This window comes from Callorhinus ursinus, unplaced genomic scaffold (genome assembly GCF_003265705.2).
Source record: "Callorhinus ursinus isolate GAN/ISIS: 27379988/994484 unplaced genomic scaffold, GSC_fseal_2.0 scaffold1, whole genome shotgun sequence".
NCBI classification, from domain to species: Eukaryota; Metazoa; Chordata; class Mammalia; order Carnivora; family Otariidae; genus Callorhinus; species Callorhinus ursinus.
Window position 1 is genome coordinate 18,367,890 of NW_027397063.1, and position 5,648 is coordinate 18,373,537.

The 5,648-nt window shown below is 33.5% G+C and overlaps 1 non-coding gene across 1 annotated transcript; it reads right to left on the bottom strand.

The window, feature by feature from the left end:
• Nucleotides 1-340: 340 nt before the first annotated feature.
• Nucleotides 341-442, bottom strand: LOC112834403 (U6 spliceosomal RNA). The gene has a single exon (XR_003210892.1). It is a non-coding gene; the product is annotated as a U6 spliceosomal RNA (small nuclear RNA).
• Nucleotides 443-5,648: the final 5,206 nt, after the last annotated feature.

Here is a 5,648-nt window from a genome sequence, read left to right on the forward strand (position 1 = left end):
CATTTTCTAACTTGTTTTACATCTTTAATATCGTGTTGACTATTCTGAATCTTTCATCTTCCCATATAAACTTTGGAATGACTTTATTATATTATATCCATCCACAAAATAACTTTCTGGAATCTTGATTTGGATTACCTTGAAACTATAGATCAAGTTGGTAGGAACTGACGTCTTAACAATATTGAATCTTCCTGTCCATGAGCATGGAATATCTCTCTATGTATTTAGATATTCCTTAATTTCTTCTATCAGATTTTTGTAGTTATTATCATATAAATGCTGTATATATTTTGGATTTATATCTGATTATTACATTATTTTCTTGTTCTTTTTTTTTTTTTATATGGAATGCTTCACAAACTTGCATGTCATCCTTGAGCAGGGGCCATGCTAATCTCTGTATTGTTCCAATTTTGGTGTATGTTCTCCCAAAGAGAGCAGTATTACATTATTTTTGGTCCTAATGTAAATAGTATTGTGTTTTAAATTCAAATTCCAGGGGCGCCTGGGTGGCTCAGTCGTTAAGCGTCTGCTCAGGTCATAGTCCCAGGGTCCTGGGATTGAGCCCCGCATCAGGCTCCCTGCTAGGCGGGGAGCCTGATTCTCCCTCTGTCTCTGCCTCTCTCTCTCTCTCTCTCTCTGACTCTCATGAATAAATGAATAAAACATTAAAAAAATAAATTCAAATTCAAATTTTTCATCATTGGTATATAGGAAAACAATTGACTTTTGTATATTAACTTTGTATTTTGCACTTTTGCTATGATGACTTATTTATTCCAGGAGGGTTTTTTTTTGTGATTCTTTGGGATTTTCTACATAGACAATCATGTCATCTCTAAACAAGGACAATTTTATTTCTTACTTCAAACACGGTATACACTTTATTTCCATTTTTTTTGGTATTAATGTGTTAGTTAGGACTTGTAGTATAATGTTGAATAGGAGTTATAAGAGGGAATGTCCTGGCTTTGTTTTCAGTCTTAGTGGTAAAGATTTGGTTTCTCACCTTGAGTATGATGTTAACTATACGTTCTTTACAGATGTTCTTTATCAAATTGACTAAGTTCCCCTTCATTCCTAGTTTGCTGAGAGTTTTTATCATGGATTAGTGTAGGATGTTAGGGTGTTTCAAATATTTTTTTAACATCAATTGATATGATCATGTAAATTTTCTTCTTTAGCCTGCTTATATGATTGATTACATTAATTGATTAACATTTGTTGAACCAGTCTTACGTATCTGGAATAAATCCCACTTAGTCATGGTATATAATTCTTTTTATATATTGTTGGATTTGATTATATTGTATTGAGGATTTTTGCATCTATGTTTATGAGAGATACTGGCCTGAAGTTTTCCTTTCTTGTAATTATTGTCTTCATTTGGTTTCAGTATTACTTTTTAATGGAGATATTCCTGGTTTTTGGTTAGGATTTTTAGCAATGAAATAACACCTATTTTATGCCTTCTAATTAAATTAAATTTGATTTATTTCAATTTGATTCAATTAATTCGATTCAGTACCATCATTAAATAATGTATAAGGCATTCTGAGATGTACTGAACTAGATGATAGATAAAACAGGTTCCAACTTCTTGAGGCTGACAATCAATGAATATGTACCCTTAAGAGAACAAATTCTAGGTCATATTAGTTAGTGATAGAAAAAGGAAGTTCTTTGAAAACTGTTTAACAAAGCTTTGGTAGACGAATGAATTTATGTATCTATCTTAGAATATTTGCTTCTGAGGAGCATGGATTTTACCTGTTTTTGTTTTCATTGTATCCTTAGGGCTTAGGACAGCTTCTGAAATAGAATGAATATTAAAGAAATTTTTATTGAATAAAGAAATAAATTGTTGGTATATTTCTGAATGATGATCTGCAACTGGTATTCTAAACCTAGAATAGGTATTCTTCAACTGTCCTAGCAACATTTTTAAGTGCTTAATATAAGTGCTGTCCTTGACAATTTTTAAATAATTTTCATAATAACATTTTATTTTTTTGTCACAGTATCTTAACATCATTGCAGTTGCCAATTATAAAAATATTTTAAATTATGTTTTGATATATTTTTGATTGATCACTTAGGAGGATATAAAGAAAATAATTTTATTCTAAAATTAACCCATTTCCAAAATCACATAAATGAATTAATTCTTATTTTAATGAGATTTTCACTTCACCACACACATAGTACTTGTGGTCCTCTTTCCCCTTCTCAGTGAAGTTACCTGTCGTGTTCAATATAATCATAATGGTCATTACTGTGGGTCAGAAAGAGTGTCCCTTCATTGACCCATGCACAATTTTTTATTTTGGTCTTATACCTCTACTTTTCTCTTAGTTCTTGGGCTGTATAATATGATATACTGATCACATGTGCTTACTGAGCATTAAATGTGGCTAGTGCCACAAGACGAAATTATATTTTCGATATATTGGGTTAAATAAAATGTATTAATAAATGGATTTTACCTGTTTTTTTAATGTATCTACTTGGGGATTTAAAATTACATATGTTTATCATATTATATTTCTGTTGCACAATTTGGAGACTGTTAAGGATATGTGTAAGATTGCTATTTATTTGTCACTGGGAAGAAACTAATTGTGATTTTTAAATTGTTTATCATGCATCTACTGATTTTTTAGATGCCCAGAGAAAAGCACAAGCAACTTGCCCCACCTAAACATTGATGTTTCCAACAGGCTTTTCCAATGGTGGGAAGTTGGTAACCAAATGGTTGAGTCCAATATTTATGAAAGAAGATGACCCCAATGAGCCAAATTCTATATCTAGATAATCTAGATAACATGATTAGACAGTTTTATTTTCCTTGACATGAGTATTAATACTGTATTAGAGTTTATTCCTGAGTCTTTACCTGGTTTGGATTCCTACACCACATTCAAATTAGTGTAGTTTCTCTGCTCCTTTTCCATCAGGGGAGGCAGCTTCTGTTTTACTCTGAACATTCTCATTATCTGTACTACTAGCTTTTGAATCACACTATGTTATTTCTCTAGCCTTGAGGTCTGTGCCTTTCACATTCTGCAGACCATCACACAATTTCCCCCATTTTTTTTTCCTGGCAAATTTGTCTTGGGTAATTTATGCTTCATTTATATTTCCACATGAATAAAATAATCTAACTCATTCATCATTTTGATTGCTATCCTTGGGAACATTTCCTATATTTAAACTATTCTGGATTAGAGAAACCTCAGTACTTTTCCTTCCTTAAAATAAGTGCAATCTCCATTTCATGAACAAGTTGTGTTCCAAAAGGATAGGAATCGTCACAGCTGGAGTTTCAGTCCCAAGGCTAGTTCACCAATCACATTGTATACCAAAAGTATTGTGTCAATAATGCTGTGCAATTTAACACTGCATACTTAAATGTCTCTATGAAAAACCATACGTTTTCAGTTTGGGATAGTAATAGTGCATCTTCTTTTACTGTGATGGAATTATAGAAGTCTCCCTGATAATCCTGTCTTTTAGCAAGAAGAAGGGGGAAACTTTTTAAATTAATTTTTGTGGGTACCACTGGGGCCAGTTTAGTGATTTAAGTAGCTGAGGTGTTGGGGAGAAAACTCACTTTTTGGCACTAGATTCTGACATTTATTTATTTATTTATCTATCTATCTATCTATCTATCATCTATCTATCTATCTATCTATCTCTTTCTTTTCTTCTTTCCTTCTTTCTTTTCTTTTCTTTCTTTCCTTCTTTCTTTCTTTCTTTCTTTCTTTCTTTCTTTCTTTCTTTCTTTCTTTCTTTCTTTCTTTCTTTCTTTCTTTCTTCTTTCTTTTCTTTCTTTCTTCTCTCTTTCCTCCCTCTCTCTCTCTCTTTCTTCCCTTCCCTTTCCTCCCTCCCTTCCTTCCTTTCTCTTTCCTTTTCCTTTTTTCTTTCTTTTCTTCCCTTCCTTCCCTCCTTCCTTCCTTCCTTCCTTCCTTCCTCTTTGTTCCCCTACTTTGTTTCGTAGCACCATCTATGGCTTAGAAGTAAAGTTTCTGTTCATCATGATCTAATACAGAAGAAAAATAGTATTTTTTTCCTCTTCTTTTCTAAAACAAATTTTCTTTCTCATTATTTATTTGCCATTTGTAGAAATAAGGCAATAACAGTTTTTTCTAGGTGACATTACCCTTCTTCTTTCACTTAGTGATTTTATTTTATTTTTTAAAATTATTTTTTTTTCACTTAGTGATTTAGAGGTGCATATGGATGGTGGAAGATAATCTTTATACAAAAAGGGTGTAAAGAACATCAGTCCAGGGTGCCTGGGTGGCTCAGTTGGTTAAGCGACTGCCTTCAGCTCAGGTCATGATCCTGGAGTCCCAGGATCGAGTCCCACATCGGGCTCCCTGCTCGGTGGGGAGTCTGCTTCTCCCTCTGACCCTCTTCCCTCTCGTGCTCTCTATCTCTCATTCTCTCTCTCTCAAATAAATAAATAAAATCTTTAAAAAAAAAAAAAAAGAACATCAGTCCACATTTCAATGGAAAACCAGTCAGAGGCCATGCTGGAGCTTCACCAAAGGCACTAGCTCTGAGATGGGAGAAGCTCTTATTATGGAATCTGGGATGAGAGCTGATAAAGACAGAGCAGTGGAAATGACCAGGTCTAGGAGAGGAGGAGGGTGGAGGTGTGGCCGCTTACTGAGATTGTAGCACTTCTTTCTTTAGTTTTTTTTCTCTTCTGACCTTAACTAAGGGAAAGGCTGAGAGGTGGAGAGAAGATGAATCAACAGGACAAAATCTTAGTTAGGCTGAAGCCAAGGAGAAAAGGGAGGTAGAATAATTTTCAAGATATTTCCCTATTTTGAATGTATATTTGCTCATCTCACATTTGTTTACTTTGAAGAGCTTTGAATATCCTTTGTATCATCAACAGCTTCCCTCCTCCTTTAAAAGACACCTTACATATGTCATGGTTTGTACTCAGTTAACCCTGTGTTTGTGGAATTCAACTTTAAATTCATGGAAATGATAGCCATTGAGTGTTTAGGTATAGTAGGTGCCATTTCAGAACCTGTAAATAGGTTTAAACTGGGGTCCTTGAAGTTCATGAACTTGCAAACTATATTAGAAAGCATGCTCCTTGGAACATTCACTTCAGGTGGGAAACAAAAAAAAGTGACCTGAGGTGACTTGTGATGCATGTGAATAAGCAAAGTTAAATAAATTTATTTTGCGGCAGAATTTTACTGCTATCTTAACATGATACACATATATTGTAACTCTCCACAATAGAGATGCAGTGTTCATCACTCAAAGATATTATTAGCCAGAGAATTCTTTTTAAAACACTACTTCCAAGAACTAGGATGGTTTGGAACACAATATGTGAAATGCCGAAATATATTTCATTTTAATATCATTTTCCACATGTTTTAAGGCTAGGCCTTTTCTAAAACATAAATCTAAGAGCTCAAGGAAAAAAGTCTTCATTTTTTGGTATTTGTCATGCTGCAATTTTATCAGCATTACTTATTTGAAATCAACTGGAGAATTTATTTGGAAAAAAGGAGTTCTATAACAAAACAAAATATGATAACCACTAATCTAGCCAAGTGCCTCATTTTTGTAAGTTAGAAAACTCGGGGCCATACATTCCTTGAAGTGATTTA